The sequence below is a fragment of the Saimiri boliviensis genome, chromosome 5 (genome assembly GCF_048565385.1).
Source record: "Saimiri boliviensis isolate mSaiBol1 chromosome 5, mSaiBol1.pri, whole genome shotgun sequence".
Classification (NCBI taxonomy): Eukaryota; Metazoa; Chordata; class Mammalia; order Primates; family Cebidae; genus Saimiri; species Saimiri boliviensis.
In genome coordinates, this window is record NC_133453.1 from 80,484,701 (window position 1) to 80,510,268 (window position 25,568).

The window sequence follows — 25,568 nt, forward strand, 5'->3', positions numbered from 1 at the left end:
TGGATGAGCCTGGAATCTTTGAGAAACCATCTCGAGGCTTTCAGCCAGGTCACGAGGTTTCCCAGCTGCTTCCCCTCTTCAACTGTCTGGCAAGGAAACAGATCTTAAGGCAGAGCTGGGCAGCACCATGATGCCAGCTCACACTGGAGCTCGATGCCCTCTGTCCTGACAAACTTGTAAAAGCTGAGGGATGGTTGTGTTCTCATCACCACTTTAGTCTCACGTTGAGAGTGCAAGCAGGTGCTGTGGCTACAAGAACCACATCAGATCACCCAATTCATTCGTGAATAGGCAAGAAACACCAGGAGATAGACCAGAACTTGGAAAGTGCTGAGGCCACAGCCCCAGGATGTTACACACAAAAGATGTGTAGGGGAACTTGAAGAGTTGACACTGGTTCTTCATGTGGTTTGAAGAGAGCTACGTTGCCCTGTAGCTGTTCTTATACCTTAAACAGTATAAATCACAGACCCAGCCAGTCAAATGGCTGTGGGGCGACCTGAGAGGTCACAAAGGTACTGTCTCCCCTACTCAGAAATGAGTATTACTGACCTATACAAAAACAAACAAAAACCCGGATTTCAAGTCCTTTAATTTGGATGAGGACACAGAAGAATGGAGAAATACATGTACCACCACCAGAAATAAACAGTACTGAGATAAGGTTTATTTTCTTAAATACTTAGGATTCTCCTACATGGTAAAAGAGAAATTAGGCATTGAAGGGAAAAAGAGAATTAACGAGTTTCCTAATTACAAATTCTGCCCATAAACTTTGTTTATATCACACAAAGCAAATATTTTCATTAACTGCAAATGTGGTGGGGATGAGTTTCCAAAGCATACTGTAAGCATGAAGACCTTCAGCCTTTGGAGCAGCTGGGCTCCAGCATTATGATTTTATGCAGGCTGCAATAAAACAAGGCTTAAGAGTTACGGGAAGGGGAGTTTCCATTTCAAGTTTACTTCACCATCTCCCTATAATATCACTCTCAAACATGTTGTTCCGTTTGATTTGTTTTTCAGAGGCAATGAAAGATCTCTAACTTCCAGCATCTTTTTATTAGAAAGGCACAAAGCAGGGAGAGAAGTTTTATGTATGAGCAGGATGCACAAAGCAGGGTGGCTCCAGCACTCTAGAGCCAGGAGTTTTAACTGCTCAAGGGCAAATGGTTTAGGTCAAAGAAAGACAGCATCACAATGACGTAGGGGGGCGGGCGGCGGCGGTGTGTGGAAAGTGCACATCTTAGGGGCATCCACTTGAACAATACAATATTGGTTCTGGACAACACCAGAAATTCTCCAGTTAATTTAATATTCCTCAGCAAAAGCTCAAAGACGGTTAAGAGGAATTAAAGGTGTTTCACTGCAACAACCAGCACAGCTGGCACATTTTCTAACCCTTGAATAGATAATATTTTCTTTTAACTATGACCTATTTTATTCCCTATCTGATTAAGAGATGGGAAGCACATTTCAATCACCTTTCCTGTTGCTGCAGGCAGAAATGCCAGGTAGGACAATGCAACCTCTCTAGGGTATGAAACCATGTTATCAATGACCAGTGATTTACCTCCTCTGCTTCACCAGCAGGCGTTTCCCATGGAACATTTACACACCACAGTCACACCTACCAAATGTAATCACATGGTCTCTCAGATGGGAGGCTGGGGCCTGGGAGGTAACCCTGAGGAACAGGGACTACAGCTAGCACTACCCCAAACTGGTCAGCTCAGGCTCTACTTACCACTTCACAAGTTTAAGAGCTTTAATTTGGGGGAAAAAATAGAGATCCCCCAAACAGACACGTTTTAAATCAGTATTTTAAATATGAAAGGAGTCAGCACACTTTGCTGCAAAGCGTCTGATAGTAAATATTTCAGGCTTTGCAAGTTACATAAAGTCTCTGTTACTCATACATACACACTCCTTTGCTTCTTTTAAAATCTTCAATTCCCTTAAGTCCAAAAATAAAAGTACATAAAGGGCAAGGGGGACACACAGACATCTATAAGAACCTCTCTGTTCATAATATATAAAAATATATACCCATACAAATAAGTAAAATCATAGTTTGCATAGATAACAGAATCATCAAAGGGCATATAGCCATCCAATAAGGCATTTTAAATTGGCAGAAATGGCTTTGATAATAGTTCTTTATTTTAAAATGTTTTTACCATTACAGGCTATGAAAAGGGATTTCAGTTCATAATGAAAGAAAATGTGAATCTAGGAGATGAACGTTTAAAGGCAGCTATGCAGAATGGCAATGTCCAACATCACAGATTAAAGTACATGAAGTGCAGGATTAGAGAAGGCTTTAAAAAATGAGGGCAACGAAGGAAGGGAGATGAAAGTAAAAGCACATTTCAGGAAGGGAAGGCCTGAGAAAGGCAAGGGTGCGCTCAGACACTCAGGTAAATAGGTCTGCAGAGGCAGGAAATAAGATTTCCATTTGTTGTGCCACTGAAGTAGCTGGGGTGGGTTAGAAGCTTCGAATAGAAAAAGAAAGATGTTCTGTTTATCCAGCTCCAGAAAACGGGCCTTGTGCAATGCATTTAACTAGGGCATTAAATGTGTTAGAGCATCTTTTGGGTAGTCCCCGCTGCCTTAGAGTGCACTGTTTTCTAAACATTTTCCATAGTAAGGTTTTATAACCACATAACCTTATATATAAATACACATATACAGAAAGCTTTATTTACAGAAAACTGAAAGATTTCCAGTATCATTTTTGTACCCTTCAGAAGGCTGCAACTAAAAGCACTTTAAGCCATTTTATGTCTCATAGAATCTCCTAATATACAGGCAGAGCATTTTCAGGATAAATGCATCCAAGACAACAATTTTCAAAAACGTTATTCACACAATCATGACTTAAACAATACCACTAAGAGGCAAGAAAGCAGCTAACAACTAGGGTACAAGAAACCTAGCCAATAGGACAGCTTATCCTTTTGTCTTCAAAAATCCACCAAGTGGGATCTAAATAGACATCAGTAATACAGTCCTCATGGTTTTATTCTTAATACTCAATCGTTATAGAACCAAATGTACAAATGTACTTTACCCTGAAACAGATGAGTAAACAGACTGGCATTTCCTCTCTAATTGTCAAAGTTTCCCTTTAAGACATATAAACATGTCAGAGTTTCTGTGCTTAAAAATAAATGACCTCAGAAAAACTCCCACCCCCAAACTCCCAGAAGGGTGCAATTTCAGACAATGAATGCTCTTTTTTTTTTTTTTTTTTTAAAGATGTATTAGGTGCCAGGACAGGACTCTGGGTGCTTTATATATATATTATTTTACTTAATCTTCACAGCCACTCCACAAATAAGGCATTGCTATTAGCCCCTTTCTCAGATGAGGAAACTGAGGTACAGAAAGGCTGAAGTACCTTGCCCAAGGCCACTGGCATATGTCAGAGCTGAATCTGAACCCAGGCAGCGGGATCTAGAGTCCACTGTCTCAGTATTCCTCCCTCTAGAGAAGGCTGAGAGATGCTTTCAACATTATGTCATTTTGCATACTTGATAAGGAAAACCAAAAATAGTATATATAGGTCTACACACAGTACTGGGCCACCACAGGAAAAACAAAACAAAACAAAACCTGTTCCCTCATCTATTTTCACTTTTTGTGCCGGCTGGTTAATTAGCTCCACAGCACTCCTTTCGGGAGGTACCCAGGCCCAATAATCATTCACCTTCACTCAGTCACACCTTATGCTGTCACCATACAAGTGAAGTAGATCCAGGACAGGTGTTTAGTCACCAAGCACCCTAAATACTTTCCTCTCCTATCTGTGGGTACTGGACATTTTATTAAGTCTTGCAGCATCTGGGTCTGCGGCTTCTGTGGCACACCAGCACTGGATCCAGTCACAGCCTGGAGCGATGAAGGGTGAAGTCGTGAGCTAGCAGTGGTGGAAGGCAACCTGGAGGGTTTGTCTTCATTGTGCATGAAATTCGTAATTCTACATTTCCTCGCCAGCACAGACTTGACCAGGTCCACCTGTGGAACACATTGCAGCTCGAATTCCGTGCCTCTGCCAGGCCTACTGATGCTACACCTGATTAGAGCAGCAGTTCCCAGTGCCCTCCACACAGAGGGACCCCTGATCCCTGCCCTGCAAGGCTGTTTTAACTGGTTGGGAAAATGGTATAGGCGATGGGCCTTAAAGTTCACCAAATGATTTTCCTGACAGCTAAGACCAAGAGCCACAGAAACAAGAAGGTGGTCAAAAAGATCTGGAATGCTTCAGCTACTTCCCAAGACAAAGAGGTTGGGAGAAAAGGAAAAGAAACTACAGGGCCTACTGTACTAAGTAATGCAGATGATTAAAATATAAGTTTCCATTCCAAATGTACATTCCTTGAATGTACATACATACACACACACACACACACACACACATATATATATGACATAGTATGTCTACATTTACACAAACACGGACACCTGTATAAGCACGGGGGGTCTCCAGGAGGATACACATTGAACCAGTAGTAGTGGCTGCCTTTGGGAATGGGAACTGATCAACTGGAAGCTTGGGTGAAAGATATACACGTTTAGATGGTTTACAATTTTTCCTATGTGCACATTTCTGTAAACATTTAAATGTACATTCCCAAAGATTGAGCCATGTGTAGATTTGAAGATCTTTAGGATAAATGGGCCACCTACTAAGGCCTAACCTGGCAAGTGGGCGAAATGAAGCTCTGTTCCATAAACCATGTGCTCAAAGTGACATATGTGTCGTGTTCACTGCTCAGAGGCAAGCTCGTTTGCAGCTGACTACAGTGGACACAGGCATGACAGGAAGAGGAGTGCCAGTGCCCCACTCCAAAGGTCGGATGCTGCAGTGAAGAGCCCACCACACTCCTGTCATTGATGGGCTCTGGGTCAGCTGCCATTTCTTCTCTTCCTGCCCTTCACTGTTTCTCTTCCAGCCTGGTCATTTCTGCCTTTGGTGGCAGGGCGTGGACACACTTACAGACACCTACTCACGGGGGACATGGATAATCCAGAGCCCCAGGAAAACATCCGGTCTGCCAGGGAGGAAAGAGGAAAAGACAAACATGAGGGGTGGAGTGTAATGGGAGGACAGAGAAGAAAGCAGATGCTAAAAAGGAAGCAAATGAGGCAGGACAAGACCAACGAATTGAGAAGCAAAGAGAAGAGGGGGAAAAGCCACTCAAGGAGCCAGGAGGGGTGAAAGTGGGTTGCAGGTGATAAATGCATGAATTCCTGTTTCTGTTTAAAGCTGCATCTGGCTAGCTGTCCTGGCAAAGCCTCTCCCAATACTCTAGTAAAGTACTTAACTACAAAGTAAGACAAAATTCACAAGTGCAAAAAAAAAAAAAAAAAACTATACCAAAATAACGGGACTGCCAGGAAACGAAAGAATGCCCGGTAATTTTAAAGATGACAAAAGAGGATCCTTTGTTGTTGAAACAAACAATTGTTGGCCCAACCACACTGCGGTCTAGAAAACATGAGAGCCCAGCCCACTGTGGAGGAAGGAAGATGGCGAACCCCTGACCCTGGAGTCAGCCTCCATATCTCCACCTGGTGTCTACCAGCAGGAACACCACATCCAGATCAGTAAAACCCAGCTGATTGTATCTTTTTCTCTTTTGATGATAACCATCTCCCAAACACGGCCCAAAATAATCAATGACAGGACTGAGAAAACAGGTTAGTAAAAGGAAAGAAAACATCTTCTTGAAGACTCAGACGACTAAACAAAATCCTGTGACCTGCTTGGCACCATCAATAGAATATAGGATGTCCTAGCCTCCAGACTCTTCATAGAGTGTTTCTTTGCTGATGACAATCTATACCAAGGGTGTCCAATCTTTTGGCATCCCTGGGGCACACTGGAAGAAGAACTGTTTTGGATCACATGTAAAATACACTAATGATAGCTGACGAGCTTAAAAAAAAAAAAGTCACAAAAAAAGTCTCAGTGTTTTAAGAAACTTTACAAATTTGTATTGGGCCACATTCAAAGCTGTCCTGGGCCTCATGTGGCCCACAGGCCATGGGTTGGACAAGCTTAAGCTATACTATAGACTAAGGCATTCTACACTATATATCTATATCATAGATTTAAAGATAAGGAAAGAAAAGCAGAAAATTTAAAAAGTGCTAACAAAATCATGATCTACATTTCAGGTAGGCAAGGAGACTTGACACTATAGATAACCTAGTTCATGATAAAGAGAATAAGCCCGGGAAGGTTTCCCCAGCAACCACGGGGAAGGGGCTAAAATTTTAACAATGTGGGAAAATATTATAGATAAGGAAACGAAAACCTTTCTCAGAAGAAATAACAAGGTAAAATAATTTTTTAAAAATTATCACAGGCATCCAAGTAAACATTAAAAAGGTGTTTTACTAGGATACAAACAAAACCCCAGAGATCCTGAAAGGCACCAGGGCCCAACTGCACTCAGACTTCTGTCAGTTTCCTGGGACTGCTGCAACAAAGTTCCACAAATGGGGTGGCCTAAACAACACAAGTTTTTCTCACATTTCTGGAGGCTGCAAGTCCAAAATCAAGGTGTTAGATAAGGCCATGATCTCTCTGAAGGCTCTCGGAAGAGTCTAGTCCATGCCTTTCTCTTCCTTTCTGGTGATGCCAGCAATCCTTGACACTTTGGATTATGGATTCATCTCTCAAATCTCTGCCTGCATTACCACATCACATCCTCCCTCTGTGCCTCTGTCTCTCCCAAGGACAACAGTCATACTACCTTAGGACCTACCCTAACCCAGCATGACTTCATCTGAACTTTGTGACAGCTGCAAAGAGCAAATTTCCAAACAGGATCCCTTCAACAGGTATCAAGGGTTGACACTTCAACATACCTTTTTGCGGAACACAATTTCACCCACAGCCCTTCTCCCCTTCCCTCCAACACCAAAAGCCAGAAATCAAAAAAGCAACATTGGCCAGGCATGGTGGCTCATGCCTGTAATCCCAACCCTGTGGGAGGAGAAGGTGGGAGGACCGCTTGAGCCCAGGAGGTTGAGGCTGAAATGAACTGTGACTGTGCCATTGCACTGCAGCCTGGGCAACGAAAGGACACCCTGTCTCAAAAAACAAAAAAATAAAAAGCAACATCTGCAAAACTTGAGGGAGACAAAAAGCACAGCCAGATCTTCTAAAACTGTACCAGGCTATCATACATGATATCAACCAGAAAACATTCTCAGATACTCAAAAGCTCAGAAAATGTACAACCCATTTATTCTTCTGAAAGAAAAAAGTTCCTCCAGAGAAAAAAACAGAATTCACTACTCAACAGTAGGGACATTATGGTTTAAAAAAAAAAAAAAAACTCTATAACCCCATCCTGGCCTTCCAGCACTTCACTCAACCTGCTTCTCTTCCACACAGCCTTCTCATTCAGGAAACAGGCTTTTTGAACCACATCCTTCACCCCACAGTGAAAATCTCTTACCTTATCTGGAGACCCTTAAAGCAATAGCTGGTGCTGCCTTGCCAGAACTTGCTAACAATAGCTCACATTTTTCACATGATTGGGACACTGGGCAAGGAAAGCTCTCTTTATCCCCACCCACCCCTCTAAACAAGCAGAGTATCACAGAACACCACAATGACTGTTTTCATTGCCAAGGAACTGAAATTGCAAAAAAAAAAAAAAAAAAAAAAAAGGTTTACCATATGAACATTTTCAAAAACATGTAGAACAAACACTTAAGCTAGTATACACAATCTTTTATATGCGGCCTCATGACAGCAGAAAAATAAGATACATGACCCAAAAGTTAGAAGGAAGTAAGAAGTTGACGGTGGTTATTTTGAAGGGGGTGGAAGTATGAATGTTTTCCCTTCCTTTTACATTTTTCAGTTTGACATACATTCTGACACGTTTTGTAAAATAAAATATAATTTTCTAATGGACATTTATTCGAAACTTAAATTTGTATCCATCTCCTTTTGTTTCCAGAGGTTCCCCTGCAACAGCTGCCACACTGGACACCTGTCAAGTTTGAGGCTCCTGCTCTCATGAGTCCTATTCCAGGAAGGTCTCACTTTTCCCCTATTCAGGCACCTTGAGCTGTGCCCACTGTTGTGGTTCAATCTGCCTGCCACAGACTTGCCCTTCTTGTCCCTGTAGCTCCAACTGCCCATATCCAGGTCTCCCTATTGTCAGATGGTCTCTCCTATTGATTGTTCTCATAATGAAGTTCTGGATCAGCTTCACCCTACAGATACTGCAGGGTCCAAGATCCAGTGCCTTACCCTAGGTGCTTCAAAGCACTATAAAGGAACCTCGCTGCCCCAGCTATCTAAACTCTGACCTCCCTGCCTTTGACCTGCACTCTCAACCAGTTAATGCTTTAACATAAACTTTCCCAAAACAATCCAGATATACCCTCTTAACTTATAATAACAGAATGCCACGTTTTTTTCACAGCACTTTCTTGAAGGCGACATGAGAAATGCAACGGTAGTGGACCACTATGCTGCACATGTCACGTCTACGTTAATGGTGCCCCCAGAGCTGTACACTGAAGCTGACCCAGAGAGGACAACTACCCACAGGATACCCCACTGCTAAAGCCATTCTCCATCCCAATTACTCACCAAGACCCCAAAATTATACCAGAGGCTACTTATCCTCGAACTTCACATACTGTTTCGTTCCAGAGTAATACAATGGGATTTATATTGACTTCTGTTTTACCTGTGTTTGTATGCCTGATAGAGTTTGAACATTTGTCCCTTCCAAATCTCATGTAGAAATGTAGTCCCCACTTGGTGGGGCTTAGGGGGAGGTGTTGGGTCATGGGGACGGATCCCTCATGAATGGCCTGGTGCCCTCCCAGCAGTAATGAGTGAGTTCTCACTCTATTAGTTCATGCAAGATCTGATTATTAAAGAGCCTGGCACCTCCTCCCTCTCTGGCTCCCTGTCTCGCCATGTGACCTGCCTGCTCCCCCTCGGCTTTCCACCAAGAGTAAAGGCTTCCTGAGGCCTCACCAAAGCAGATGCTGGCATTACAGCCTGCAGAACTGTGAGACAAAATAACCCCACTATCTTTATAAATTACCCAACCTCAGGTATTTCTTTATAGCAATGTGAAATGGACTAGCACAATGCCCATTGTGTATATCTGCCCTAATAACGATGATTAAGCAGCAGTTCTTAAGCTCTTCCTTTGTGTGCCAGACATCTTGCTAAGCACTTTATGTCCATTTTGAGCTATAAAAGAATGCCTGAGACTAGGTAATTAATAAAGGAAAGAGAGTTCTTTAGCTCAACGTTCTGCAGGCTGAGAAGTTCAAGGGCAAGGCCATGGCTTCCCAGTGCATCATGACACGGCACGGCAGAGACGGTCAGTGGGGAAGTGGAGATGAGCAAAGAGAAGACAACCTGAGAAGTGTCCTGGCTTTATTACAACCCACTCTCTCGGGAACTAATCCATTCCCATGAGGACTCTCCCAGTCTTGCCAGAGCAAGAACTCACTTGTTGCAAGAGAACAGCAAGCCATTCATGAGGTTTTTGGTGGGAACAAACCACAGCAATACATTAACTGAATTATTCACCCCATTCCTTTTGAAATGACACTGTCACTGCCCCCTTGCTGCAGATGAGGAAACCAAGGCTTGGAGGAAGGCTCATTGCCTAGGATCCCCTAGCATAAAAGTGGCAGATCCAGAATTGAACCCAGGCAGTTTGACCCCAGAGTCAGAACTCTTAATCACAGTACCACGCCAGACTGTCCCAGATAGCGTATTTCCTAACCAAGGTGTATACTGAGCATGGAGCATTGCTTGGTGCTTAAGAAAGCCTGACTTAGCCCCAGATAATTTAGCAAGTCATGTTTCCCTGAGTGATAACTGTCAGGAACATTCTGTCACGTTGGACATGCTGACATTTTGGGGGTGGAAAAATAAGTGGAGAGGAAAAAGACTTTTAGAACAATACTAGAACCAGTACACCACCCCCTCACTAACTACTCAAATCCAAACTCTGGCAGTCCCGTCAGCAAAGCTGTCTGCCAACAGGCCTCATTACAAGACAAGGAAGAGAATAAAAGCGAGCTGCCACCATTTATCTTATTTCAACTCCTTACACGGAAAATGGGATCATTTTGGGGAAAAAAATGCCTCAAAGTTTCTAGGCAGTCTTTAAAGTTTCTTCCCCACAAAAACATGTTCAAAAATACTACCAACTCAGTTCACATTCCAGAAAAAAGCCGACTAAATCCACTGTGTACATGTGGCTATATAACAAGGTCTTTTCCAGGTCTGTATTGGGGGGCTAGGAGTGAAGGGAAAAATGAGATGACTGCATTTTCTCTATCTTATTTGTATGTATCTTGTGTATTTTATTTACTTTATCCCTATTCCACCATAAGCACCAAAAATTTAAAAAATTAAAAAATTAAAAAATCACTGCTCAGTTTTCCAAACAGCAGCCTCAATGACATGTCTGGTAAAATATCTTAGCAACAATGTCAATATTGTCTCACTACAGCTAACCATATTAACATTCCACTCTAATCATGAATTCTCAAATATAAAATGGAAAGTGAATTACTTCTTTTTTTTTTTTTTTGAGTATCACTCTGGGAAAAGAGCCCTCTAACAATTTCTATAAATTGGCATGTAAATTAAGCATCAAAATTATATTTCTATAGCTATTACTTTTTGTGTATCTCACTTGCAAGTAACAGTAAGAAAATAAGCAAATGTTGACAAGGAAATCAACATAAATATAAAAACAAAACAAAATACACTGACAAATTACTTTGATCAAATACTATTCCTGTGTTATTTCTCTAATGGAACCCTTTCACTCATCTGCTTATATATTTGTATTCCAAGTTTATCTTTATAGTACTGCCAAGAACAGAATTTACTAGATAATGAGGGATCTTCTAAGAGTTGTTAAAGTCACATACAACATGGCTGGTGGGGGCAGGCTCTATAGAGACACAGGAACAAACAGCATACCAGTGGCTCCCAAACATGGTTAACCATTCAAAAATTATTTAAATAAATAGGCCAGGTGTGGTGGCTCCCACGTGTAATCCCAGCACTTTGGGAGGCTAAGGCAGGCAGATCACTTGAGGCCGGGAATTCAAGAAGAGCCTGGTGAACATGATGAAACCCCATCTCTGCTAAAAATACAAAAATAAGCCAGACATATGGCATGTGCCTGTAGTCCCAGCTACTCAGGAGGCTCAAACAGGAGAATTGCTTGAACCCGAGAGGTGGAGGTTACAGTAAGCCAATATTGTGGCACTGCACTCTAGCCTGAGAGACAAAGCAAGACAAGACTCCGTCTTAAAAAATAAATAAAAATAAAAGTAGATGCTTGGACCCCAACACTAAATTTGGTAGGTCTTATGGGAATTTGAGTCACAAGGGCCTAAGTAAACCGGACAGGTTTAGGAATCACTGCACTACACAATTACACTAGAGCCCATTCTTGTTAAGCCAAAGGTGCACAAGGAATCTTTGAACCCGCGTGCATCTTTGCAGACACAAGGGTTTTTGGCTTTAGATCCCTGCATTCAGGCCTCATATCCTTGCCCTCCTTCTGTCTCCTAGCAAATACATATCCCCCAAGCCTGTTTACACCAACTGTCCCTGCAGCTCTCTACTAAGGACATGCCCATTACCATGGCTTTTTCCTCCATCTGCTCCAGATGGAAAAGAGAGGGCTGTGTTTGCCACACAGACAAGTGAGCTAGGAAACAAAAATATCATAGATGCCACCATTTACCCAAGTCAAAAGGACAGGGTAAAGGAGCAGAAATGCAAGTCAAAATGGTATAGAAATTACCATAAGTTATAGTAACATTTGTAAAATGCTTACTGTGGTTCAGGCACTGTTCTAAGCACTGTAATTTTTTTTGACAAGTTTAAAACATGTATTTAAAAAACAATTTATCAAATATTTACTCTGCTGACTCAGAAGCCCTTGGTGCAGGGTGGGGTGGGAGTGGGTAGCTGCCCGCTACACCAGCAGAGCAACACTGCAGGGGTGTGGCCCTCTCTCCCATGTCCTTCTGTTCAGACACCCAAGGGGCCCGTGTGCACCCCTGGGATCACATGACCAGAAAACAGGACCCCAGAGGTTTCTTTAGTCTCTGCTTACCAGGGAGGCTGGGTGCAGCCTTGCTGGTCCACCTCTGAGCAGGGCACCCTCAGAAGGGGCAGAGCAGGGTATGGCTGGGCTGGAAAGAAGGTGAGCTCTGGGAGAGTCTGATGGTAGCATATAGGGTGTTGCCTCCTGCCTGCAGGTGGGGAGCACCCTAACCGAGTGGGCTGAGAAGGGCTGGTCACCGGGCCTGGACTCCCCCAGCTTCTTTGGTCATAGGCTGACATCAGAGTAGTGGCTCATGGGAAGCGGTTAGCTGGAGGGTCTGAGGCCTGGCCCATGGGCTCAGGGAGGAGCTGGGGGAAGGTACTGTGAAGGCAGACAAAGGGGCAGCAGACTCAGGTTTCTGCCATGCACCCCCCTCCTTCCTTTAGGGTTTTCCAAGCCAAAGTCTGTCACTTACTTTAAAATATAAAAGGAAAAAGAAAAAAGCACGTAAGCAAAGTTACAGACAACTATACCCCCATACACAACATCCAAACTGTTTTCTCATCTCCTGTCAACTTTTCCCCAACACAGTATAGTTGTCTGTTTTCTTTAACCTTTTAACTGCCACATCTCCATTTGGGAAGGCCAGGGCATGACTGCTGGTGGTGACATGCACACAGAGGGCCTATCTTTGGCCAGAGAGAGGTGAGAGCACCAGTCTCTGCCACATCCTCAATCCACAGACACCCACTGGCCAGCCTTTACTTTGGCCCCCATTAGAGGGTAGTGGGGCAAGAACAGGTGGTCCCAGTGGCTGAGCAACCAGGACTTCTGGCTTTCCCACCTGGACGACCTCTATACCTTTCTCAATTTAAAGGACAGTCTCACATTGGGCCAGAAACCACTATTACATGAGGGATGGACACTATACATTTAGAATGTGGACACCTGGTTACGACAGCGGAACTATAAAGACAGCAGTCAGTTTTCTTCCCTGCCTTCTGCTGAAGGTAATGCTCCCTCTTACTGACTGAAGTTCTGGTTCCAGCTGTGCTCATGAGCAATTCCTGGCTTCACACAGTTATAAGGCCATGCTATGGACTAGCTCCTGGCTCAACTGACCCTTCCTCCTGAGAGGAGGACATGGTGAGGCATGGCTTGCTGGGCCTCGCCTGCTATTCCCACAGGGAGCCCAAGGTGGAGTGAGCATGTGAAACTTAGCTTGCCACCTTGGCCACCACATACAGCTCTAATCGCAACACCATACCAACCAATCACTTCAAAACTTACCTGCTGGTCAGGAACCAGGAGGCTGGCTAGCTGGCTGAGGGATAGGGCACAGTGCAATGGAAGGCATCAGAAACCCAAGTGGAGCCGGACTGTACACAAAGAGCCGCTCTAGGCAGCTGCACTCTTAGCTTCTTCCACTTCACGGAGCCAAAGCAAATCTCAGGCTCCAGAGACAGAGGAGGAACTGCCTTCATTCCAGGCCCTCACTTGGGAAAAAGGGGTGATGGGTAGCGTAGGCCTTTGGAGAACCTGTCTGTCCATCAATCTTTGCAAAGCAAAGCTACTTTTTTGCCAACATGATTCAGAATGCTCTGCCTTAAAGGTACTAATTTCACACAGGAAATATACCAGGTATAGTTACTGAGCTGGGGTTATCCATAGAGATGGAGCACCACAGACCCTAAGAGGTCAAGCCATGCCAGAGTGGGAAGACCTTCCACCTTCTGACCATACGAGGCAGAAGGCTCCAGGGCCTGGAACCAGACTCTCCCCTGGTTTTCCTTGTGCTGATGGCAAATACTGAACAAGTCTCACACCCTTTACTTCTAAGCCCAGGGATGCAGTCTCACTCCCTGACACTGCTCTCTTCTAGAAGTAGTAAGCCTGGCTGGTAGGGAAACCACCCTCAGGGGTATGGGAAGGGGAAGTCTGTTCACTTTCCCTGTCTCCCATAATACTAGAGATGGGGTGATACCCTCCCCAGGCTCTCCAATCCTACAGAGCTAGCCCTGTCTCCAGGCAAGGCCCAGATGCCCTGGTACTTAGCTCAGGGAAGAAGGTATAGGCATGGGGTGCTCATCTGTCCTGGGGCTGCAGAGCCCTGCCCCCTTTCTAGGTGGCAGTAGGAACACAGAAGCTAAGGCCACCAAAATCCTGTTTCTAGGAAATCTCCCAGAAACATTTAAGTAGACTACCAAATTACCCTTTCTCAATAAAAAAAAATCATTAAACTGCTAAAACCCCTCCCAGGTATTTCTTCTTGTAAATCAGATATTTGTATAAACAAAAATAAAGGCAAAAATAAGGATGTTTTCAAAGGGAACTTACTTTTTATGTGATAAAGACATGCACTTGTGGGTGGGTAGATGTAAATTCTCATTTGTGTTTTGAAATCCCAAATTAATGAACATGATAAACTGTTACTGCTGGCATTGGCTTTACCCCAAGTGGCCAAGTGGTACTGACTGACTCTGAGTCCTTGGTGGATCCCCCCAGTCTTCCCCTAACTCCAAACCTTTTCCTTTCCATTGATTTGGGACAGCCCTTGTCAACAAAGCACTGTAATTTATTTAATCCTCACAATGGAGAGGACATAAATACTGTTATTATCCCCACTGTACAGATGCAGGTGAGCCCAAGCAGCCTGGCTGCTATACTGCCCATAACATTGGCTTTGGAGAAAGAGTAGGTTAAAATCCTGGCTCTGACACTCAGTAACTATGTAGTCTTAAGCTAGTTGTTTGACCTCTATTAATAAGCTATTGATGATGTGAGTAATTGTTTTTTATTTTATTTATTTTTTTTATTTTGAGATGGAATCTCGCTCTGTTGTCAGGCTGGAGAACAGTGGTGTGATCTCGGCTCATTGCAACCTTGCCTCCAGGGTTCAAGTGATTCTCCTGCCTCAGCCTGCCGAGTAGCTGGGATTACAGGCACGTGCCACCACACCCGGCTAATTTTTGTATTTTTAGTAGAGACGGGGTTTCACCACATTGGCCAGGATGGTCTCGGTCTCTCGACCTTGTGATCCACCGACCTGGGCCTCCTAAAGTGCTGGGATTACAGGCATGAGCCACTGCACTCATGCCTGTAATACAAACATATAGTACACTGTCTGATACACAGCAAACACAAACAAACACACACACACACACACACACACTTTTCAGCCAGGTAAGGTTGCTCATACCTATAATCTCAGTTACTAAAGATGCTAAGGCAGGAGGATTGTTTGAGATCAGGAATTCAAGATCAGCTTGGGCAATATAGCAAGATGCTATCCCTTTAAAAATAACAACTTCTCATAAGTGCTATCATATTTTCTCCAGAAGATTCACTGTTCGCTGAACTAAGACTCACTTTCTATTTTCCAATGTCTTGAATACAGCTATCTCATTCCTCTCCCCCACAACATTTGAGTATGAAAAACTCCCAATATAAATTTATGTATCTGTACAAGTATATTTTACTGTTCCTTGCTTAATGGGCATTTCCCAAAAGCAGGTACAGCGTAAGGTTAAAAAAAAAAAAAAAAAAACTCTCCATCAACATTATCATACCTTTTTCAAAAAAAGGTTTAACCCTGATAATTACTTAATAATACAGAGGATTTTGTAGGCAAGAAAACAGGTTCAGAAAAAATTATTAAAAGACAAGCAGTAGGCATATTCAAGCTGAGCCTCTTAGGTTACTTAAGTTCTTTAAAGTCAAATCAGCACCTTTAAGATGCTGCTTCCATAAATCGGAGGGATTAGTGGAACTGCTGGAGGAGTCCAACAACCATGGTAACAATTTAATGGATCGAGGGGGAAAGACCCTCCAGAATCTCTAATCTTCAGAATCTTGGAGCTAAGGATGTAGCTCTAAGAGGTTTAATCAGATTAGTAGAATCAAAACTCACACACAAAGCAGAGAAATAAAGAGAGCTGACCTCCATGAAATATTGCTTTGTAACCTCTCAGTTTTCAACAGTGAATCTGTAGAACTGACACAAAATCTTTCACTTAATCCTATAAAAAATAAAGGATGACTTACATGAATCTTTTTAGGCTTTATAATTGAAAATTAAACAAGACAGATATTTGCCTGGCTTAGAACTTTAGTAAGCTATCAGTAATTAACCACTTATCAAAATATTAAAACAGCTACTGAACTCAACAGAAAAACAGGTAACCAAACAGGCAGGACAGAGTAAGAAATTTAAATTTTTATTTACTTTTGACAAATACTGACATAACATCTACTATATGCCAAGCATGGGCTTGAGCCCTTTATCAACAGTAATTCATTTAATCCTCACAAGTGAATCAATCACAGGGCACAGAAAGGTTAAGTAATTTGCCCAAGTTCACCCAGCTGATAAACTGTGGAGCCAAGATACCAACCCAAGCAATACGGTTTCAAACATCCCATACATCCCATAAAGTGTGTTTGAATTCATTCTTAATAACTGCATAATTTAAAACAACAGACACAATTTTGCCTCCCATGCTGGCAAAGATGAAATTGTTTGATTCTAACCTACACTGGTAAGGATTTGAATAAACAAGTATTCTCTTATATTACTGGTGGAATTGTTAACTTAACACTACCTTTTCAAGGGACAATTTGTCAAAATCTAGAAAAATTATACATGAAGAAACCTGTTACCCAACAGTATTTCTTACAACTATTCTTATGAAAGCACAGGCAGTTGTGTACAAGGAGATTCACTCTACAACTGATTTGTAATAAAAACAAAAAACATACAACTTAAGTGTGCATCAACAGAAGAATGAAATAAATTATAGTATAACTACCCAACGTAACACTTAGTCACTTCTTAGAAGTCTACATATTGGGATGCGCCAATATGAAAAAAAATGTATAAAAATGCAATCAACATAGCAGTTAATGGAACAAAAGGTATTATAAAGCTAATGTGGGGTTTCTTTTTTTTTTTTTTTGAGACGGAGTTTCACTCTCGTTACCCAGGCTGGAGTGCAATGGCGCGATCTCGGCTCACCGCAACCTCCGCCTCCTGGGTTCAGGCAATTCTCCTGCCTCAGCCTCCTAAGTAGCTGGGATTACAGGCACGTGCCACCACGCCCAGCTAATTTTTTGTATTTTTAGTAGAGACGGGGTTTCACCATGTTGACCAGGATGGTCTCGATCTCTCGACCTCATGATCCACCCACTTCAGCCTCCCAAAGTGCTGGGATTACAGGCTTGAGCCACCGCGCCCGGCTAATGTGGGGTTTCTTAAGGATTTATTTATGTATTGATGTGTGTCCATATGTACATATATGCAGAGAAAATGTCTAGATGATCATCTAAGAAACTATTAACATTAATTGCCTTTGGTGAAGGAAAAGAAGCAGAGAAGACATAGGGATAGTGTCTGTTCTTTGTCTTTAATACCATCAGACAGCTTTTGTTTTTGTAATTGTACGCTGTATTTATTACATTCATGAAGTTTGAATGGCTTTACAAAAACACACCATTTCAGAAGAAGATGGAATAAGGACAGTCTCAAGGATACCAAGCAAAACTTTACTTTAAAATACTGAAAAAGAAATGTAAGCCAGGTGTCTAGGAACACACCTGTAATCCCAGGGCTTTGGGAGGTGAAGGTAGAAAGATCACTAGAGGCCACAGTTCAAGCCAATCTGGTCAACAGAGCAAGACCCTATCTGTACAAAAAATTTAAAATTAGGCAAGTGTAGTGCTGCATGGCTGTAGCCCAGCAACTAGGGAGCCTGAGGTGGGAGGATTGCATAAGCCCAGAAGTTACAGGCTACAGTGTGCTATGATCACACCACTGCACTCCAGCCTGGATGACAGAGCAAGATTCTGTCTCAAAATAAATTTTAAAAAGAAATAGACATTACTCAGTGACTCAGTCTAGATTAAGACCATATAAGCATCTCACAAATAATCCTTCCAGGAAAAAAAAAAAATCTAAGGGGGAAAAAAAGTCAAAATGAACATCCCTGAAGAAAGAATTATAAAGAAAATATACTATTTCCATGTCAGGGATAGAGATATAGAGATATAACAGAGATATGTTTTCCTTTATGTTTACTCAGTAGAAGAGATAAAAATAAAGGAGGCCAGCCAGAGACACAGTATAAGCCACTAACATACAGTCAAAAATTATACTTTGAGTCCATCTTTGCTTTAACTAACTATATGACTTTGGGCTAACTATATGAGTTTGGGTAGTTGCTCAATGCCTCTTTTTCCAAGTCTTTCTCAAACGAGAAACTGAACTCAATTTCTAAGATCCTCCTAAGACCTAAAACTTTAAAACTTCACTACTTTATCATAGTTTGAAAAACAATCTCTACACATAATCTAAGAACATAATCTAATAGCCATGGATAAAAGTTTGCACTTATGAATACAGCGATTTATTAAGGAAATGTTGCTGGAAGTATGCCTGCCCATTGTTGGGAACTCACCAGGAGTCAGGCTTCCAGCACATCTGGGTAGAGAAGGAACTTTGACATCTTTGGCTGTGCACAGAGGCAGTATGTTATCAAGTACTGTGGACAACTTGATGACTCAGTGAAGTTGCCTTAATGCTTTTATTTTGGTGTCTTTATAAATTCTTGAACGTAAGCCAATCAGACTAGTGGATCTCTAGCTTCAGCACAAACATGAAATGATAACAATGCACACAGAAACTTTAATCATAGAACATAGGCAGTTTTGCCATCAGCGACCTCAGTAAAAATTCTCCCAGAAGTGACTTGATGTAAAAATCCCATTACTACATACAACAACCACATTCGGAAACAGGAAGAACAGGACTAATAAGCCCCTCACAATCTCAACAGAAAAAAACAAGTACAAGGGCATGAAAAAAGACAATCACTGAAAAAGAAATGTAACAGCAATAAATACTGAAAGAGGTCTGCCAATCTCCAAGAAATGCTAATTAAAAATAATGAAGAGAAAGTTTAAACCTATAAAAGTGGCAAAGATGACTAAAACCCACAAATACCCCCCAGTAGTAGGAACCATGCAAGCAGGCACACTCACATACACAGGTGGCAACCAACACAAGCTTTCTAGAAAACAATTTGGCAAGAGGCACTAACAGCTTATAAAATGTTTACTTCCTTTCCCTATTAATTCCATGCATGAAAACATATTCTACTAAAATAGTTAACAATTCATACAAAGGTATGTGTTTTCTAGAGGGTTTTTTAAATGGAAAAAGTATGGAAACAAAACAAGCCCAAATAAAATCATATAATCATGTACACTGGTACAATAAAATCTTACGCTTTTTTTTTTAAACAAACTAATGACATATTTTAAAAGCATAAAGTAAAAAATATAGGATATCTTGGGTTATTTGCTTCTAAGTGTTATGAGTGTTTTCTATTTCTTTTGTGGAGACAGGGTCTTACTACTCTGTCACTCGGGCTGGAATGTGGTGGCACAATCACAGCTCCCTGCAACCTCGACTTTCCAGGCTCAAGCAATCCTCCCCGCTCAGCTGAGACTATAGGTATGTTCCACAACACCTGACTCGTTTTTTTTTTAATAGACGAGGTCTCACTACGTTGCCCAGGCTGGTCTCAAACTCCTAGGCTCAAACAATCCTCCCCCCTCAGCCTCCCAAAGTGTTGGGATTACAGGGGTCAACCACTGGGCCCAGTCTATTTTCCAAAGTATGTACACTGAGCATATAAACATTGGGCATCGATTCAAATACTGATATTCACTCTCATTTTTACTTCTCTAGCAGTTTAGAAAATCTTAAGTATAATAAACATTCTAAGTCATTGACAGTTTTTTCTTCCTTAGAACAGAAAATAATGGTGTGTTTCATAATCAATTCTACAGGGTATCATGTTTATAATAAGAACATTAAAGTACTATAGATGAATTGTGTTCCCAAAATTCCTACGTCGAGGCTCTAACTCCCAATGTGATGGTGTTTGGAGATGGGGGCCTTTGGGAGACAATAAGGTTGGATGAGGTTGGATTAGATGGTTGGGTTATGTGAGCACAGGGCCTTCATAATGAGATTAGCACTCTTACAGGAAGATACCAGAAAACTTGCTATCCCTGTCTCTACCATGTGAGAACACAGGGAGAGAGCAACCACCTACAAGCACCCAACCATGCTGACACCCTAATCTCAGACTTTCAGCCTGCAGCAGGGCAAGGGGACATAAGTTTCTATTGGTAAAGCCACTCAGTCAATGGTGCTTTGTTATGGCAGTCCAAGCAGACTAAGACAACAAAGACGTACTATCAAAAATCAAAACATTTTTAACATCTGGTTCTTGGAAAGAATCTTTCTAGGTAAGTCATATAGAAAATTTGCTTGGTGGGGAGTGAAGAGCAAGCCCTCACCAAAAAAAAAAAAACAAAAAAAAAAAAAACAGTGCACTAATATATAAATTCCTCAATTTGGGTAAGTGAAAATAAAAACGCAATCATCAGGAAGACAGCTGTGTGTGTGTAGGTGGCTCTCTTCCATCCTTAAGCTGGAGTCTACATCCAAACTCTTAGCCTCTGCTACCAGCCAGTTTCATCATCTACAAAAACTCCAGACAAGATCTCAAACCACTACAGCCACCTCCATGTATGTCTCACATCTGAGACGTCATCATTCCTGAGGACAACCTAGGGCATCAAGATCATCACCATGTACCAAATCTAGCAAGTGGAGGTTCCAAACCCCCTTTAAAATGGGCAACTCCCTGATATAAACTTTAAAAGTGTGAAGAATTAAAACTAGCTGCTCAGTTCATTGTTTTACCTTTACCCACTGCACTGTGGTCACCAGAACATAGGACAAGAACTCAGGGTCTACAATAGTATTTTCACGGCTGATGAGTTATAACCTAAAAGGAGAGAAGGGAGTGGGAGAGAGAAGACACACAGATCCTGCTTTCTAATTCTGATTCTGGATGTGAATAAGGTTTCTCAATTTGATGCTCTAACCAGAGCTAAGGCTACCCAGCTGGTCACCCCTGATGGCCATTCTCATCAACTACAAGACAACTGGTTGGTCAAAGCACCATTCCCTTAAAACTCTTAGGAGGAATACTAAGATTGGATTATCACCCACGAAATAAAAGTTGATCTACTTCAAAATCCTTCGTAGCTGATCTCCCCACTCAGGAACTACACTTGCCAGTAGATCATATGACATCAAATTTTTTACATTCCTGTAGGATAGGATTAAAACCTTAGAATTCCTCTTCTAGGAAGTACAAATAGAAAACATGGAAAAGCAAAGCTGAAGCTTTTTATGGGAATTAAGTAAGTATACATGGAGCTTTTTGAAAACTAAGTCTGTACAAAATAAGACCTTCATGTTTTACAAAAAAGGAGTTTTAACAAAAATTTGTTAAATAAAATTAGATTTGATAATTTCAAAACAAACTCTGAATTGCTAATTTGCCTACTGCTAGTCAAGATTCCTGTGGCATTTATACACACACGTACAAAAAGAAACTCAAGTAAAGAAGTATCGTCTGAGAGTTCTGTCACATTCTTTGTGATAATTCAGAGAGATGGTGCCTTGCTGGAGATCTTACGCCATAAAAAGATCTTATTAGTCCAGAGTGACTGACTTCCCTTTCCTCTGGGGTCCAGAGCTTTCTTCAAGTACACCCCGCAACAGGCAAACAGGCAGTTTAGCATGAAACCAGCTTGGGCCTTACGTGTAGGTGCCTAATAAATGGTAGGTATCTGTTCTTTTCCCCTAATACTCTCATCCTTTATATTTCCCGAAAACACATGGAAAAGCTACAAAGAGGTCGGGGGGAAAAGGGCCCTCCGTATAAAAACATCTTCATTCGCAAAGCATGTGTTGAGATAAAATTTTATAAACCGTACTTAGAAATCCATTCTCAAAACTGCTTGCCAACTCCCAAAATCCCTTTAGCAAGGAGAAAAGCCTTTCAGTTTAACTTCATAAAAAGAAAACCATAAAATGCAAGTACTTCATAGAGGTTAAAAGGTAAAATACATTATTTTGAAAGCATAAACCACTACAGAGCAGACAAATGACTCAGAGCTTCCCCAGTTTTGTTATAGGGGAAAGGCTAAAGCTGGGAGAAGAGCCTTTAGTATCCAGAGGAAATGCCAGAATACTTGGGAATAGGAAGTCATGAAAAGAAGCTTCTAAAACATCACTCATCACCTGAGATCAGTCCTGTCTTCTCCATAACAGGAAAGGAACAAGAAGTTTTATTTATTTGTGTGTGTGTGTTTTAAGGGTTTTGTTAGTTCTTTAAGGTACCACACTTTTCTCAAGAAAGAAAAGATGTACTGGGTATCTAGCAGAAGCCAAATGTCAAGCTAAAACACTTTTGCAGAAAGGTATTCTTATTCAACCCTGACAATATACCTATAAGGTTGTTTAATCAAAGTTAAGAAAATCTGTCCCAATTCAAGCTAAATAGGAGGTGCTCGAGCAGGGATGTGAGTCTGTGTCCTCTAATTTCAAAGTCCACACTTTTTCTTGACTTTGTGACATACGTGAGGAACAACAAAGAGAAAATCTGAAGGAATCTCTCAAACCAGAGGGAACAATCAGCATTCCTGCTCCTATTAAAAATCAGTCTGGGCACCGTGGCTCACGCCTCTAATCCCAGCACTCTGCGAGGCTGAGGTGGGTGGATCACCAGAGGTTAGAAGTTTGAGACCATCCTAGCCAACATGGCGAAACCCCACCTCCATTAAAAATGCAAAAGTTAGCTGGGTGTAGTGGCACATGCCTGTAATCCCAGCTACTTGGGAGGCTGAGGCAGAAGAATCACTTGAACCTAGGAGACAAGAGGTTGCAGTGATCCAAGATCGCACCACTGCACTGCACTCCAGCCCAGGCAACAAAGCTGAGACTCCATCTCAAAAAGAAAAAAAAAAAAAAACAGCACTTTGGTAAGTCAAGGCAGGTGGATCACCTGAGGTCAGGAGTCCAAGACCAGCCTACCCCAAATGGGGGAACCCTGTCTCTACTAAAAATACAAAAAAATTAGCCAGGCATGGTGGGAGATGCCTCTAATCCCAGCTACTCGGGAAGCTGAGGCAGGAGAATCATTTGAACTTGGGAGGCGGAGGTTGCGGTGAGCCAAGATTGCACTACTGCCCTCCAGCCTGTGAGACAAGAGTGAAACTCCATCTCCAAAAAAAAAATCAAAATCAGACCAGTCCCATTCTATGTTTAAATCATGTTCTAACATTTTGAAGAATTTGTTTAAATGCCCCAGTAAAAACAAAAATACAATACCTTTATACTGAATTATTTCTGCTTGTTTTGTTGCTTGGGAAACACTTTTGGAGAATGTTAACAAGAATATACCAAATATTCGTAGCTCAGCAAGACAGTCACTGTATTAAATTCCTAAATAATAGTCCACAACCACAGAAAATGGGCAATGGCAACACAGAATAATCAAAAGCAGCTTCATATTTTCCAGATAAAACAAAGCATCGTTTGTATTGAGGCATGTTTTGAAGGTACCACTGAAAGCCAGGCTGCAGCCTGGAATGGCTTAAAATACCAAGTTTAACAATCACATCAATGGCTTTTAAACTTCAGAGGCAAATAGGTTCCTTCTACTTGAAATTCAAAGTGAAGAATTAGATGCAAAGCTAATAGATTAATTCAGTACACACAGAGACTTAGAGACCATCCAATGCTTTAATTAACATCATTACAAGTGTATTTAGTCAACCACCTGGGTTTTAACGAGAGAAAGGTAAAGGTCGATTTTTTTTTTTTTAGTAAGTTGCTTCAAACTAAGCCCCCTTACTGGGGAAAAATAAAAGAGTACAAATAATTTAACTGAAAAGACTAATATAAACAGTTATTATTTTGGTACATTAAGGAACTATTCCTTAATCAGCCCATATTTTAATTGAGGCAGTACTGCAATCAAAAGTTCTCAACTTTGCTGTTCTGTCTCAGCTTGAACCTACTTCCTCACCCAATACTGAACAACTAGGAGAATTAGAGCGGGCAAAACACTATAGACTGAAGACTGGTGAAAGGCAGGAGAAGCGACAGTGGGAAAAGGGACCAGCCTTCTCTAGAGAGGGCAAGAGTCCTTGACTACCTAATGCTTCCGGAGTAAGGACAAAATTCCAGGGTTTAAAGAAAGAACAAAAACACTACCAACTGTGAGCTTTAATTACATCATAGATGTAAGATCAAATTATGTCTCATTTCTTGGAGACCAGTAGAAGAAAAAAATATTAGCTGAGCCATTTACTTGCTATGTGGCAGTAACAACTACCACAATGAGCAGTAATTAGATATCTGTGCTTCCTTAGTTTTTGAAGGGGAGGGAACCCGCCCAATGTCTATGACTGAAGAATCCTCCACAATACACATGGTGGTAGAAGGTCAAGTCCACCTTGCACAAATCTTAGCCAAGAAGTCCAAACACACTCTTCCAGGCTCTCATGCAGCTAGAACAAAGGTATGTGAACCAGGCTTGGCCATTTCCATGCACCTGCCTCACATTTTCAAATTGTCCTTGATTTTCCTTTAAGCACTTTCACTTCCAGATGGATTTTTCAAATTTTACTGTTTAAAAAAACACACACACAGGACTTTTAGAGCCATGAAACTACTCTGTGATACAACAATGGTAGGTATGTCATTATACATTTGTTCAAACCCACAGGATATACAATATCAAGAGTGAACCTGATGTTAACTATGGACTTCAGGTGATAACAGTGTGTCAGTGTGGGTTCATCAGTTGTAACAAATGCACACCTCTGGTGAAGAATGTTGATTATGGTGGAAGCTATGCATGTATGGGGGCAAATCTCTGAACCTTCCTCCAATTTTGGCTGTGAACCTAAAACCACTCTTTAAACAAAAAGTCCTCTTTAAAAATTGGGGATTTCATTAGGGATTAAATGTAATGTCTACATGATTATGGAAGAGCTAGGTGGTTTAAAACAATGGATCAGCTTATTCAGGAAAACAGTATTTCTTTCCACTCATTCAGGTCTTCCCTTAAGTCCTTCAACAAAGTTTTATCATTTTCTTTAACGTGAGGTTTGCACAGCTGGTCACAGTGGCTCATGCTTGTAACTCCAGCACTTTGGGAGGCTGAGGTGGGTGCATCAGATGGGCCCAGGAGTTTGAGACCAGCCTGGGCAACATGGTGAAAACCCTGACTCTCTTAAAAACAACAACAACAAACCCCACAAAAAGTAGCCAGGCATGGTAGCATGGTAGCTACTCAGGAGGTTGAGGTGAGAGGATTACCTGAGCCTTAGGAGGTCAAGGATGCAGTGGGCCGAGATTGCGCTACTGCACTCCAGGCTGGGTGATAGAGCGAAACCATCTTAAAAAAAAAAAGAAAGAAAAAGGCTTGCACATTTCTTTTTAGGTTGATAAAATTTTGTTGCTATTGTAAAAAGGGTTTTCTTTTTCCTATTCATTTTACAAACAGTGTTGCTGTACAGAAAAGATACTAACTTCCTGTGTGGCTCTTA

At 41.7% G+C, this 25,568-nt stretch overlaps 1 protein-coding gene across 7 annotated transcripts in view; it reads right to left on the bottom strand.

Annotated features, from left to right (window-relative positions):
• TANC1 (tetratricopeptide repeat, ankyrin repeat and coiled-coil containing 1) overlaps positions 1-25,568 on the bottom strand; it is a 277,351-nt gene that overhangs the window by 157,997 nt on the left and 93,786 nt on the right. The window contains exon 2 of one of the 7 annotated variants that reach the window (XM_074399628.1): positions 25,339-25,417. The exons of the other annotated variants lie outside the window; for them this stretch is intronic. The gene's annotated coding sequence lies outside the window, so the exon portion shown is untranslated. The remainder of the gene's footprint in view (positions 1-25,338; positions 25,418-25,568) is intronic. 7 annotated transcript variants of the gene reach the window in all.